Raw genomic sequence first — 16,240 nt, forward strand, 5'->3', positions numbered from 1 at the left:
GAGAATTTCTGCGGTGGATAATTCGTGGGGATTACTCTGTGAATCCTAGACATCGACGACTCAATGGTAGTTACATTATTTGTACGCAATTTGCGTTTGTGCGAACCACAAATACCGATGATCGATACGACATCCGACTATCTATTATATAGTGCCTTGCAACAGATGCATTATATTCAACAATCAAGACACAAAATATCAAAATTAATGTATTTATTAAAAATATTCACTTCAAACTGTGGGGGAGTGCATATAAATTAATATTTAATTAACCATTTACAACATTTAATTATCTTAATATTTATAACCATAAAGAACCTTAATATAAAAAATATATTTACTACCTATGAGACGATTATAATTGACTATAATATTAATAGGTATTCAGTCTAGCTAGATATCATTTCAAAATCATTTAGAAGTAGACTATATTAATGTAATCTCGTCAATTTAAGCAAGCGATTCATTCACTGTGGATCTGAGAAAATATTGGTGACTAAAAATTCTGGAAAAAATAATGCTAGCACGAAAGTACGTTTTCCGTAAGCGTATATTTTATATATTTGTGTACGTGTTCTTATTCAAATATTAAGAATATTTTTCATTCACGTCTAAAATTTTTTTTATTTTCCGTGATATGTTTATTGAAACGTGTTCGTCCCTTTCACAAGTCAACGCTTTGACAAATATTACACTCCGTTTTCATTTCTGTTTTTTCAACATTCGAAAAAAACTATGCGACGTCATAATTTTGGTTGACCGGTTTTGAATTTTCAGACGTTTTGTATCAAATTCGAAAAACTCCAATTGTTCTCTAATAGTTGAGACCGAGTGCACCAAGCGTGACGCGAACCTGGCTGCACGGTAAATGGTACGCTGAACGATTTGCAGGACAATATTACGAAAAAATTCGAAAATTGCGGCCCGCTGATGGGAAAGTTATTCCATTAATCGGCGTTTTTTTTTTTATTAACTTCGAACGGCAAAAACTTGGGCCCCGGAATGTCCACCGGCCTGGTCCGAACGCTGCAGCTATCGGCGAGTCAACAATTCTCCGATGACGGAGATTGTTTTCCAAATAGTTTTCGGTGGTGGACACAGAGCCGGGCTCGATAGGATGAGGAGAACGGGAGGAGCAGGAGGTGGAGGAGGATGCCGGAAACATGTATCGTGTAATCGTTAATTTTATCGATGTTGCCGTGCAATTGACAGGCTTGGTAAGCCGCGCCAGCTTGCTAATAATTCGCTGATGTAAACCATCGCGCCGCCGCGCCGTTGCCGGAGATCGTCGATTTTCCATGAAGTCGCGCGCGGTGTAACCGGTGAAATATTAAACGACGACAACGGGCCACGGGTAAAGTACGTCTGATGTAGATCCGCCATTACCACCGTGGAAACATTCGATGCTTGAACGACGCCCACGAGCGACTCGGGCACTTAGCAGCTCCTGAAACGGCGAACGCGCTACTAGACGCGCGCAATGCGACCGGCTGATAGAAAATCCTCGCGAATTCATTTTTACCGAATGGAACGATGTCGTTCGGCATCTGTGCGCGCGCAAAATGAATTATCTAATACCAAGACCGGAAGAGAATGCTCGCGGTAGCAAGCGGGAGGCTGTTGTTCAAACATTTTCAGCGTCGAAATGTAATTGAAAGGGAGCGACACCGGTGCCGCACGTTGCACAATTGGTAATTTTATATACGACCAATGGTCGCGGCGGTTCCGCTATTTGCTGTTTAATTTCCATATTAAATAAAAAGCAAATATCATCGACCACCCGATGTCGAACCGAATTATATCCGCGTTCGTTCGTCTAATAAAGAGAAAAACGCAGCCTTTGACCGTCGTCGGGCACGTTCGAGTGTTACGGAAATATTTCACGTTGCCGAAGGAAGCCGATCGTTCATTTATCACGATTTTCCTCAACTAGCGTAATTTCCGGGCCTCCAGCCCTCTTTTATTCCACCGCCGCCGCCGCCGCGCTACCCGGAAACTATGGATGACTAACTTTTCGCTCCCTTTGTTTTATTCACACGATTACCCGATACCGCGCCGATATATTTATGAATTCAATATGGCGTCGTGTTTCACGAACGCCTGTGTAAAAACACGATAGGATGGAAATAAAGGGTGGCGGCGGCGGCGTTGGCGGAATGAGAATAAAAGGAATAAAAATCACAGAGAACACGAACGCGACTCCGGCCGCGGTCTCCGTCGACCGATTTTAATGGGCGGTCATAACTGCGGCCCGGCCGCGTAAACTTAAAAATTTCAACCGTACGAGCCTACGCCCCCGCTCGCACGAGCACAGTTTAGAATAGCTGGGCGTAAAAAGCGACGAGTCCGTGGCGGTGGCCAGGTCAATAATTGCGCTTCCGTTAATGGTAGCCGCCCCGCGTCCGGTGATCCGACTGCCGGGAAAAGTATGGTCCGACCGCGGACTTGATTAACGCGGTTAATTTGTTGCAATTTGACCGGACCAACGCAACGCTGCCTCCGATCCAGGCCGATCACCCCTCGCGTTTGCCCCTGCCCTCCACTCTTCCCTGCCGACCTTCTAGTTGGCCCGCGTGTTAGTAAGTAATTTACGAGTTGTAATTGTAATTTTGTATTGGTCGCCGGACACCGAACACGCCTGTCATCGCGAGCCGGCAAACAACGAACGATGACGCTAATCAAAAAAGTAAATACAGTCGATGGATTGTCATGTTCAGATAACTGGCGAATTGCAATTTTCGTGGAATGTTTAGTGGGATGTTTAGAAGCTAAAATCAGGCTTTCGAGTTTCATAATTTTGAAATAAGGATGAAATGTTTAATACTACTAATTGTTCCGCGTGCGGAATAATTTTTATTGGTCAAGGAAAGGTGAAGATAATTACACAGACGAAACTTCGTGTACAGGCTTGTCGTAAATTCTGTCTTAAAACTATTTTGTTACACGAAATTAGAAAAATCATTTGGCTTTCACAAATTTTTGTTATAGCAGAACGAGAAAGAGGAACAAAAAATCCAAGTGAGCAAAATTCTACGAATTATGGAATTTTGGGGAAACTTACGAAGGAGATTTTTAGCAAGCTGATAAATTCATTGCATAAACTTTTTCTTTTTCCACTATACGGAAAACATGCATTTCTATGGGAAACTGAGAACAGTGAGGTCATAAATATGTTGTCACCTAAGAAATTTTAGGTTCTGGATTAGGGAAAATTCGGTGCAATTTTTTAAAAAAGAAATTGAAATCTTAACGGTGTACCTTTATCGATTTCACATGAAAAGTTAATTACGCGAAAAGATTAGTATATTCCGACAAATTGAACGTCGCTTGCTGCTGTTGCCTAACTAATGTTTAATTCCTGTACCGGTTGAGTCACCTATTTCCAGCTGAACTATTTCCGTTGCTTTTAATGATACGACGGAACGTTCCAGGAACAAAACGTTTGCCTCGGTGGGACAATTATTGTGAAATTGAAGATTTTTCTGTATTTTCTTTTTATACTTTAAAACTGAGTAGACGAGATACAAAATTAGAAAACATATATTCTCATCCATTTCACGTTGTATATGTAACGTTATAGACAATGAAAAAATAAATTCAGCCATGTAAACTATGTAGACGCGTTGTAGAATAAGCATTTTACAATATCAGAAAATATGAATTTAAGAAGAAATCTTTAGTAAACGAACAAGTGAACAAAAATTAGTAAATGAGCAAGTGAATGAATTAGTGAACAAGAAGTTATTAAACGTAATCGCATATAACGTCTCTAAATGGCAGCTTAAATGGCAGCTTATATGCGACTAATGAGTAACAAAAACAACCCGGGGAAGATTTATAATTAAATCGAATTTAATTCGTAGCCGAGACGCAGCGCCCTAGTTTCGTGAACCGTAATTGATGCCGGAGATCGCGGCTTGCGCGCCGAAAGTTGCTCCGTCGAGTTTCGCGCTTAAATATTTATTGTCTTTTTACTAGCGTCGCCGGTCTTTATTTGAACAAGAGGTCTCTGTTTGAACGGCCGGGCAGAGCGTATCGTGCAAAAACGTCTTGTTTAATAACAGCATCTCGTCGGAGAATATCAAATACATAGCGACGGAGATCCTGATAAATATTTCACGGAGCCTGGAAAATGCCGGGGTATAATCCGGTTTTGCTTCGGTCGAATAAATTGAGGAAAGGCACAGACACGCGTGCGTCGATGTGAGGAGGGGCTTCTTGAGCGTTCCTCGACCGACACATTGGCGAATCCACGGTCGGATCTCTAATTGCGAAACATTAATCCCTGCGTTCCAATTCCTTAGCCCGAGACCTCGGCGCCGAGAGAGGGAACGAGGTTGCTGGCAGTGTCCTTTGGGAATCTCTTCCCGAGACTCGAGTCTCGACACGTACATATACCCTAGGATCTATGTATGCGAACACGGAATAAGATAGAAGTTGGCCGAAAGACGGAGACAGCGGAATGGCAGAATCTTCTCACGTAGAGCGAAAGGGAAAGGGACAGGAAGGGTTGGCTGGTAGAGAGTGCGGGGTTCGGGGGACCGGTGAGACGATCGTAAGAAGCGTCGGATCTCGCTGTGATCTTCGGCATTCCGCTGGCAGAGAATTAACTATCAAAACGTGCCGACCCGTTCTTTTATCTCGAGCGTTAAATATCTCCCCATTCCGTTATTAATAACGGAGCCGACGGCATAATAAAAGTATACGTGCATTATCTCAAAGCGGAATTCCACGGAATCGTTTTTATAATAAATCCGCGCGGCGTAATCTCTCTCTCGCATTTAATATTGCACCTTCTGTAACAAACACTTGCCCGTGTAGCTTGAACGATACACAGTAGCGGATCCCTAGCGAATTATTACCTCTCGTAGCGTCTCCCTTTTGTATTCGTACACCGTCTTCTCTATTTCTATTCTTTGTTTTGTTTCCGCCGTGCACCACCCACAACCCCTCTAGCCTTTCTTCATCCCCATTGAGAGGTTGGACCACTTTGGTTGCTTGAAAATAACAGCTACAAGATAATAACGAGAGAATGAATAACTGTATCGAGAACTTCTCGCTGGAGCTTCGCAACGCGGAACTCGCGAGTTTTCGAAATAACGATTCGTTAGAGAGAGAAAGAGTTTTTTCAAACGTTCCCAACGTTTTTCCAGAAATTAGGGGATCTCGTATTAGTTGGGTAAAATGTGTCGAAGTCGTGCGCGACGCGTAACGCGGTCGTATTACGAAGCAAATAAAACGAAACCGTGTTTACGGTTCGCGTAACGAAGTTTCAGTGAAAAGCGTTCACTCGGTGCTCCATTTTCGAAATAAGATTGCGAACGCGAGCATTATTTCTGCACGGCTAAGGAGGTTTAATGCCCGAAGATAATCTGTAAAGCTGGTCGAACGATAACGTGTCTCACAGCTGTTTATTCTTTTCTGCTTTCCGAACCAGTTCTGACTCGCAATCGCCCTTTTGGATGTAAGGGACCATGCTTAGCGTGTAACTCAAAACCCCGTGCGTGAGCTTAAGGAACAACCCGGACGAAGACAGCCGCTTAATCCGTTTAATCCGGCTTACCAGAATACGACTGGTTATCGTGAATCCCCGCATCGCATTACTTATACCGCCTATCACGGGGCCGTTTCAAAATTCGCTACCAACCGTGTACTTCCGGTCGCCTCGAAGGAAGGAGAAGCGTCGGTACAAGGTAACACGATGCCATGTTCTTTTATCGATCAACCACCATCTCACCTTAAATAGCTACACACGCACCATAGAATAGCGAGTCACCCCCCACACACCACCCGACGCGATATGCAATCCTGAAATTTGTATCCAGTTGACGCATGACAAATAACCCTAATTCGAACAGATAGCAGCTGTTCGCTGACTTATCGGCGTATAGAATAATCCTACGATTAAGGGCCCAGATTGTACAAAGGGATGAGTTTGTGTCGGAGCTGCCGGTCTCGAACGGATGCGTAAGATACCCGCTAGATACCGTAGTACATAGACTGTTCAGAATTTCGATTCGGAAGACAGACTTCCGTCATGTTCGATTAGGGTTTTTACAAAAGTCGAAAATACCGGTTTCCAAATTCCAATATTTACTAAAAAAAACGGGTTTCGAAATATTTTTATGAAAAGAATTAGGATGTAGAAGGATGAGAAAGTAAATAAATATATGTCTGCGTAGACAATTCGCAGACGATTTTTATTTTACATGGAAATCCGCAGTCTACTCATTACTATTACTTCTTATTCTCTAGTCTGATTAACTGAAATCAAATAGTAGTTTTTTTCTTTTCTAATAACCAAAGAGTGTAACTGTCTCATATAAGTACTTCACTTTACTGTGGCGGCCATACAGGATGTCCCATAATTATGTTAACACAAAAGTAAACGGAAAGAGGTGATTCCCGAGGTCATTTGAAGTAACTTTTTCCATATCGAAAATGTAATCCGTGGCTTTTTTTACGAGTTATTAATGAAAAACACAGACCAATGAGAGGCGAGATCACTGTTTTTCATTAATAACTCATGAACAAAGCCGCGGATTGCATTTGCGCCAAGGAGAAAGTTACTTTAAATGTCCTCGGGAACCCTTCATTTCCCGCTTGTACAATAATTTTGGAACACCCTGTATATATTTTCCGCTCCCGTCCGTCATCGTCTCTGTGGAATATCTTCTTTCGTTGCATCGCAGACACTCGTTACATAGTAACGCCATTTCCATTTTTCTATCTCATAATCCGTTAATTTGTTAATTTTCCATCCAGTACCGTAACGTGTTATCGACCAATTTATTCGGTTGATTAATAAGCGGCAGCGAGAAGTATTCCGACGCGCGAACGGAGAGAAACAGGCGTTGCTGGTATATGTGTACGAGCGTGAAATTTATGCATACTTGGGCGAGTAAGCGGGCAGGTCGGACGAGGGTAAAAAGCAAAGAAAGTCTCACCGATGTTCCGCGTGGCGAATGGGGTGCGCGCCGCTACCCATCCCTCAGTTTACGTTCCTCACTCGGCTGAATTTATCCTGAACTGGAGTGGCGAGGAGTCGACCGGTCCTAGGAGCAGACCAGGCGACCGAAAAGACCGGGAACGGGGTTACCAGGGGGTGGGGCGAGTTTGCTAAATGCGTCGGACCAACCTATGCATGCTAATGCCTATCTTACGGACTTGCAGGCTCTGAGCTTCGCTGCACCTGAACCTGCGGATCTTCGGTCCACGACCGATCGAATCGTTTCGCCTCCCGGCTAGATGATGCTGTCAGAACTGTTCGAAGATGCGGTGACAAAAGCCGACGTGTTACCCGCAGCATTAGACTCGTTTGTGTTAGCTCCTCGCATTACGATTTCTTTCACATTTAGTGACCAATTGCTCTGCCTTGGATTTGTTTTCGGACATAATTAATTTTATATTTATCGAATAAGACATATTAAATCTTTTTATTGAAAAATAAGCAAAATGAAAGGCTAGAAAAATTCAATATGTCTTATTCGATAAATATAAGATATGAAAACTTCTTATTTAAAAGAAGAGTTTCAGGTACGTTGAAATTCGTCTCGGCAGTTAAAGGGTAATGAGAGCTTCAAAGAGTTACGCGAGATTTAGTGGATTGGACTCGTAAGAGATAAAATGGCTGTGGATGTTTCAGACAATTTGAGAGATCCCAGCGGTTTCATACGTTTGAGCAATTTTAGAAGGATTTAGCGGATTCAGAGGTATCTCGGGACTTAATAGAAGCTGTACTAGAAGTCTCTGATTGTTCAAAAGTATTCACAGTGTCCAGTGAATTTTTAGGATTCTCAAAAATACCCAAAGCTTTCAGGGGGGTTCTTCTGAAATTACACTGTAATAGTTTCCGGAAAATTTGAGAAATCTTAAAGATGTGTCACACCCTGCGCCGACGTTTTTAAGAATGTTTAATGTTGTTTACATCTTTAACAATGATATCACGATGTTTTCAATCATTTGAAATTACTTGGGTTACGATTTTGTATGCTTAACCCTTTGCACTCGAGTGGCGACTCCAAGACGACGCTAAAAATTGCTACGCTATTTTCAAAAGAATTTCTACATTATTACATTTTTCTGTATCCGAAAAATTGTCAAATAATAGAAGCCTTCTATAAGCATACACATACATGTAAAAAAAAACAAATAAAAACAATCATAACAAATGGAAATACTGTAGGTTGAAACAAATGTCTACATTTTGAAGTTAAAATAGTCTCGAGTGCAAAGGGTTAAAATGGTACCAAATGTCTTGGAAATCTTTCGGTGGCCAGAATTCGATGGCCACTTGAACACGCAGAATTTCTTAGTTAGAAAACGGTGGTCTCAAGATTTTCCTGATACTTGTAATAACTTTAACAAGCGCAGGCTCGAAGACCACCTGCTCTAGTAAGCTCGAAAGCGTCAACTTGAGGTCGTAGTAGTTGCAGATTGTTAGTAACAGTTTCAATATGTTCGAAACTATTTGTATCGGATTTCGCGTGTGCCCCGAACTTTCTATATCGTAATTATTATACATTATATACATACTTCGGAGCCGCATTGCTCCCGCGAACAATAATAAAATCCGATCTCTTAAATCACGACTATTTATTGTGCGATCCGGCCTATTTTCTAACTAGCTCCCCGCCGCATTATTCAGCCACAGCATCAAAACAACCGAACTTTAACCATTACACCCATACTCGTTAATTCCTAACTGCAATTACTACTATAGATCGTAAATTCTGACAGACAATAGTTTCTAAACGATTAGTTAGCATTGTACTAGTTTCTACAACGATCCATATACTGTTTTAATTGTGTTTCTTGACGATTCGATATTCTCTAACTGGACGGTGACACAAAATTTTACTTACAGAAATTCAAAATGCATTTCGATCCTTTGGGAATTTATTCTTCACTATTATTTCTGACTCTTCCAATTTTAAAGAATTCTTTTTGTTACAATGGAACGCCGGTACTTGAACCACCGATACCTGAATTCTTCGGTATCCAAACACATTTCACATGTAGGCACATGTATTCAATACAATACACACACGTCTAAAGACTTGATCCAGCTCTGCAACTAACAATTAGATTTGGTGATAGAGCTGAGTGATACAGCTTGTAAAGCTGAATCCAATGATACCCGGTTTTGGTGTCAGACGGCTTATAGTATTTGAGATAATTAATGTTAAAGTTGTCAATAAATAGCCAGAAAGACGCGCTGAATTACGGCACGAGGGTTCAGGTAGGTCGGATCGAACCTGCCCCACTCCCTAAGACAGTAAATTCTCCCTAATTGACGCTTAGATTGTACACTAAAATGGGCAATTTGGGAAGAAAAGGTACGATTATTCGAGCCTCGCGGCTCGTTTTTATGGTTATCGATCGTCAATAACTATAAGAACGAGCCGCGAGTAATGGCGAGTAATCGTCTGCGCGAAATTAAGAAACTCTTATTGCTATACTTTCTAAACGAATTAAAACATGGATACATTAATTACACATGCACCCATATACCCGTATACCGTGTATTATTAAGTACACGGGTTAATACACGTGTACACGTGTGTGTGTGCAATACCAGTTCGAACCCAACATCCCTACGGGGAATGGTTCGGCTCCGACCGAATGGGGGAGCGTAGCGTACGCACGATGAGAATCGGTGCACGATTCGGGTATCTTTGGTCGGAACCGAACCGTTCCCAATATCGCGAGCGAAAGAGTACCACACTGGCACCATACTAGAAATATTAACCCTAGAAAGATAACCATATGACAACGTACGTAAAAGATAACCATACGCTTCAGAGGCGCATGCTTTTCTAAGGCGTCAATTTTATACTAACAATGGATATTTATTTAAGTTAATGTAGTCATTTTAAAGGTTTGGCATTATTGTAAAAATAAAATGCATTTATATTATATTTTTTTATATTTTAAGTAATTTTAAACTTAAATCACTAGACCTCTATGAAAACGGTGCAGTCAGTTGTTTATTTCGCAGGCGCCTCTGCGACGTAGGTTATCTTTCTCGGGTTAAGGAATAGGGAAAAATGTGAGAGGTTCGATCCGGCCTACCTGAATCCTCGCGCCGTAATCCAATGCGTCTTTCGGGCCTTTCATTAACAATGTAACGCGTGTGCTGTTCGGGGTACAACAGAAGGACACAGAGTGAAACTCCATTGGACTTTATTCGGAGATGTATATAAATGACGCGCGGTGCAGATAGTTACATGATGAAGCTCGGCGGAATATTCAGACGAGAAGTAGATCGCAGTTTCTTGCCTCTGTTATTTATATTATGCCCCCCAAAAAGGCCACGCCTTTTTGGAAGACTCGCTGTCTTCTTTTACCCCCGTTTAGTTTGGCCGGGGAGACAGCCATCGTCCAACCCTTGCTATAAGGGCGCGCTGGCCGTTCGGCCGGGTAGCGGTACGCGGCCGGCGACTTTCTCCGCGACTAGGCCTGCAGTACATGTGGCAGTGATAAAAAATAAAGAGACAAAGGAATTTCCGGTTCTTGCAAACGTCAAAGACGTTTTCTCTCTGTCGAACCCTTGACATCTGCAAGCGGATAGTTTTATGGTTATTACGGTCGCCGACCGTGTGCCGCTACAACAACTTTAACATTAATTATCTCAAAACTATAAGCCTGCCCCTAAAACCGGGTATCATTGGATCCAGCTTTACAAGCTCTATCACTGTTCCAAATCATCCCACTGTACATAATCCTTGTAAGTAACAATTCTGCTATCCGAACACTCGTGTTTCTTTAATCGATAAAACCTTCTACCGTCGTACCTACTTATGTCTCTTAAGGAAATATTCGTAGATAATTACACAATACGAATAGCAATTTCGTTTCTTGAAAGAAGTACTGCAAACAGCATGGATGACAAGGACACGGGCACAGTCTATCTAGTTTTGAATCTCTTGATTTGTCAGTGTAAAAAAAACTATCTTTTCTAAGGCTTCGTTTATGAGTCAAATAATTTCTCCAAAGCCGGATCTCATATTGGTTTAATTGCACACCTGTATACGAATATTCGATTACTCTGTCGAGTTTATACTCTTTCGAGACAATAACCAGTCCATCAATTTCGTTATTATCTAGATCGAAAGAGAGATCTATCTGTCCTAGATAGATCAACGACGCGACAACTGATATAGTCTTGTTTATCGGTCTTTAGTTGTAGGGCAAAGATGCGTGCCAATTTAGGCGGCTTAAACCAGCAGTCCGAATAAGCAAAGAAAAACTTTGCGCGTTCTTTCTTCGTCGGTTTAAGGTATCCCGACGCACGGCCTAGCTGGTAATGAAACAAAATTCAAATAAATCGTGGTTCGGGATCGTATTTCAGCGTCCGAGCGGGCTGAACGACAGAGGAAATAAAACAGAAGGCGGCGCAGACGTGTGGTCGCGATAAATCAGCACCGTCGCCGATAAATCACGAAATTTCTTTTCCCCTTGTTTGCCGGGGGCCGATGTGTATCCCCGCCGGATGTCATCTGGCGAGTTATTCGCGACATCGATCGTGAATATTCGAGTATACCGGGAACCGGTACCGGGTAGCTCATCGGGTAACCGGGAAAATGCAGTCGGGCAACATGTGCGAGATAATCCGAAACTGTTCCCGACGGTGCCGTCTTAACCCAATTTCGCCGGCGTCTATCCTTACGTCGGCCCGGTTATTCACCATTTCGGTTCCGCCTCACCTTCCTAACATCCTTTTCCCATTCTCTGTGTTTCCCGGGCACTTAATAACATCGACTGAGAGAGCAACCAGCGCGTACCTTGGAGTCGCGTGCGGTTTTATCTTGCGGTTCCCGCCGACGGTTCGACGCTTAACAGCCGCGTTATGAATCTTCGGCGGTTAACCGCTCGTTAGCCGACCGTGTACGCTTGCATTCTTTCATTTCTCTCACCACCCATCCCTCCCCGCCCCTCCCCACCCTTCCCCCATCCACGGAATTCTGCCGTTAATAAATGAAGACTGATAACAACGCTGTCTGAAATCTCGGTAACGGCTCTAATGCACGTTTACGGCCGGCACTTGATTCCGCTGGATTCACCGAACACTCTAACGGCGTATGATTTGTGCGGGATCCTCGGCGTAAAACTTTCGAGATCGGGAACGATAATTGCGATCTGTGGGCTACTGCATTGAGGTCTGACGTGTTAGACGTAATTCTCGTTTCGTGATAGCGTTGTTCGCTTCCAAGGTTCCGGGGTTGGCAATTCGCTTGTTAGAAGTCATCTTCGACTTTCCCCGATCATTAATTTCTCGACGATCTTTTCTTTTTGTACATTGAAGTTCATACGTGCTTTCAGTGAATCGAATTTTTTTGTCGAGACATTACGAAACGTTCGAGTTCTCTCTCATTGTGTTGAATTTGATACTTGCCTGAACAATGAAATTGTGGATAAAAGACACTTGGTAGAATTTAGTAGTTAGCTATATTTCTGAGGTGCGTGTGAGAGAGTTAAGGAGGTGTTGAGATTTGCCATGAGATCGATCGTTAGAAACTGTTGTAAATGGATTGCAAATTTTATGCATATACGACGAAAAATGGTTAGGCGCGATTTAGATAAATTTACAAATTTTAAGGGCATCGATCTACTGTTATCAACTTAATAAGATTATCAATGAAACACGAGAACTTCTACAAAGCGGCTATCCTCAACAATTAATGCAGGAACTTTTTTTATTTCGATTTTGTTGCTTATACTATAGATTCTGACACTGTTGTTGCATCAGCTTAGAATAGTTATTTACCGGTTGCGTGCCGTTTCTAAAAATATATTTGTCATGCGCTGATCGTACGCCCGCGTTAAATTGCTATGCATTCGTTTATTAACTTCGAATTTCAACGCCGACGGTCTTTTGACATAATAACGTCACTATGATTGAATCGAATAATTGATGTATCAGTCATGGCACGGATTAGAATACAATTCCGGGGACAAAATCAATTGATCTCGATTATCCATTATTTATCGTTTTCAATCAAGTTTTAAAGATTGGATTACACATGAAAGCGCAGTTTGTTTCGTGGATTATCATCCGTTATACATAGAATCTAAACTAATCACACATCATTATTCATTTTTTAAAGGGCCTTTTCTGTATCTGCAGTGAACCATATCAATATCAAAAAACTTTATTTTGATTCGAAAAACGAAAATAAAATCCGTACTTAATAGATCATGTCTCAAATCTTCGTAATGAGTTCGACACAATATTATAGGGCAAAGAGTTAACACGTTCCGATCAGGTGCTGCGCGTTTTCCTTATAATTGTCTATATTATATTGCAAAAGAAAATTTTCTGTGGTGTACAGCGGCTAGTAGAAATTTCAATGTACAGCGAAATCATGAAGAAATTTCTTAGAATTTACTGTATCATTTCGAATAATGCAGAATACAATAAAAATGTATGTTGGCACATTATAAGATATGAAACTGTGGAACTACAAATGCAAAAATACAAATCTTCGTTTCTTCAAAGAAGCAAAATTTTCACGTGAACTCATCGTATACAACTTTCAGCAAAATCAGAGCGCACCACTTGGCTTGGTTAGCACACAGGCTAGCACCCTATCATAAATCCTTGGAAGGCCGAGTGGTGACTCCACTCGGAGCACGTTAACACCAACAGACACCTTGTTTCGAACGGGCTGAAGTATTATCAAAGGACTCCCCTATCTTGACTCGACTTCTCCACCGAGACCGTGCTTGAACGGTCCTTCCACCACTCTAATTTCCACTGTTTAAACTCCGAACTTGTTCAGTCAGCTTCAAGCCCTTTGCTTTGCTTTAACTATTTCACTTCGTTTCTTGAGCTGCGTTCGACTTTGCGCTCTTCCGTTTCCCTTCGGATCCGCGTCGTCGAGCAGTAACGTCAATATCCACAGGTTCATGGGAATCTAATCTTCCAAGTGGCGCGGCCGTGCTTTAAAGAACCGGAAAGCCAATACATTGGCTAGAGTCACGACAGTGAGTTTGTGAAATAAATACCTCGCATATACGTATAATAATTTTTCGAATAAAGCTACTGACTCATATGAGCAAATTTTCCAGCGCTGCACAGGTTAATGAACTTCGCAGCCTAAAAAGATCCGCGGTTAATTTCCCGGCAACACGAAGTTCCGGGCGCTTCGGTAGGGCCGCGCCGCACGCGTGATATAAGGAATGAGACGTTATTAGGCAGTTATGGGTCCCAATAGGTGCATAGACGCGTGTTCCCGCAAGTTGGGACGTGCGGCTCGTGTTCTTACGCCGGTGTACGTGCCGGTGGGCAAGCGGAACTAAGCTACTATGCTAATAACGGCACAGCTCCGAGTGGACCTCGTACACAGAATCGCACTTGCATTACGAACTCGAAGGCTGAATAATTTTCCTATTAACGTTTTCAAGCCGATTCACGGCCATCCACCCCGCTCCGGCGGGCCCGCTTGCTTCAACGATTCACGACGATCTCATTGCACAATTGAACGAAGAAGACGCCCGAAAGCTGTTACCGCGGGAACAAAGGAATCTCAGTCGGGATTCTAATGGCAAAGTTCCGTAGGAAAAAGCCCGCGGAAAGCAGTCCCGGGACGTTCTCCCGCCTTACCTCTCTCTCTCTCTCTCTCTCTCTCTCTCTCTCTCTCTCTCTCTCTCTCTCTCTCTCTCCCTCTCTCTCTCTTTCCGTTTTATTTTTATTTTCGAGGACAGGATCCGCGAAAGTTAACCGAATTGCATATTTCAAGTTTAAGGAGTAATTATGCGTACGGCTGATTAAATAATCCACTCGCGGAAAGGAAAGTTGTCCGCCAGGAACTGGGTTCCGGAGATCCCCCGGGTGTTTTTTGAACTTGTCGCGCCCTTTCGAGTGCAAGCCGCCCTTCTCCTCCCGTACGGTCTCGTTCCGGGAGTTTCAGCCGAGGGGACGGAAAAGTTTCGAAAATAATCTGTTCGATCGCTCTCCTCTACCCTACTGTTCTAAATCGCGGCCGAGTCACGAAGGAGAAACGGGTTCTATGTTTTATTAGTCGGACAGGATTATAGCCTTCGGAATGGTGAATTTTCATGAAATGCATATGTATGCGCGTACACGTGAGTCAGGAACACTAGTCATCCGTGATAAAGACGGAATACGTATCTTGCGAGCAAATTACCGGTAATATTTTTATACGAAGCTAATCGACTGAATTCTGTTACGTTTTATTGGTCTTCCGAACGGGATAACGAGCACAAAGCGTGATCTTGGGTGAGGCTGATCTTTACCGTGAGACCGCCATGACAGGTTCAACACGTCAAGTGCCGAAAATCAAGCACAAAAATTCCCACAACTTCGAAGTCCATTAAGTAATGAAACTGAATATCACAACAAAAATGAATTTTGAAAACTGGTAAAAAATTAGTGCTGCCGTGTGACCCACGCGGCACTCGAAGTGTTAATAAAACTCAGTGTACAAAGTGTAAAACTGTACACTCGGATACATACGAGTTGAAAATTTGTGTACTTACGAGAAAAATGAGTAGATAAAATTGGAAACATTGAACAGATTAAAAGAGTCGAAGTGTGTATATATTATTTCTAACTGATTTAAGAAGAGGAGAAATATCTTTTACGGTTTTTTTATGTTGGAATCGATGCAGAAAAATTTACAACAACGATTATAATTGCATATTAAACAATTCTACTTTTTCCGACGAACAAGCAAACGAAACGACAGGTGCTACACAGAATCCTGTATGCAACGCACAATGCCGGAACAAGTGCGGTAATTAACGCTTCAGAGAAAGTTTTCGATCGCGCAATTACACGAGGCTGTTTCATTGAACCAAGTTAACCGTGATCCATTCACCAAATAATAATCGACTGTGAATTTGTAATAATTGGCGATTCGGGACGTTCGATTGATTCGTATTAGCCCGTTCAAAGGACGAAACTGGTCAGATCGAAAAACCGATTGTCCGGTTTAACGGCGCCGAAACCGATGGGTTCGACGGGGAATTTTGTTTCGATTCGTTGTTCGCCAATAAAAGTCACCGATAGAAGTGGTTAGCCGTTAATCCAGTCTCGGCAAGATGATGGATCGGCGCCGGTGATGAATGTGAGCGAGCGAGCGAGGGTTCGATCAACGGAAACGTTCGCGATCGGAAATTGTCACTTCCGGGCGGACTAATGCTCTTCCGTCGAAGATAACGCGGCTCGTTGCGCGATTCACAGGGACGATCAACTTCCACCATGACTTTTCGC

General features: G+C 42.6%; 1 protein-coding gene across 2 annotated transcripts in view; it reads left to right on the forward strand.

Moving 5' to 3' along the window:
• The window catches only part of Scgdelta (sarcoglycan delta), a 345,849-nt gene that overhangs the window by 96,648 nt on the left and 232,961 nt on the right, over positions 1 to 16,240 (forward strand). Inside the window, exon 2 of one of the 2 annotated variants that reach the window (XM_076519715.1) lies at positions 5,438 to 5,693. The exons of the other annotated variant lie outside the window; for it this stretch is intronic. The gene's annotated coding sequence lies outside the window, so the exon portion shown is untranslated. The remainder of the gene's footprint in view (positions 1 to 5,437; positions 5,694 to 16,240) is intronic. 2 annotated transcript variants of the gene reach the window in all.

Source organism: Megalopta genalis, chromosome 3 (genome assembly GCF_051020955.1).
Source record: "Megalopta genalis isolate 19385.01 chromosome 3, iyMegGena1_principal, whole genome shotgun sequence".
Classification (NCBI taxonomy): domain Eukaryota; kingdom Metazoa; phylum Arthropoda; class Insecta; order Hymenoptera; family Halictidae; genus Megalopta; species Megalopta genalis.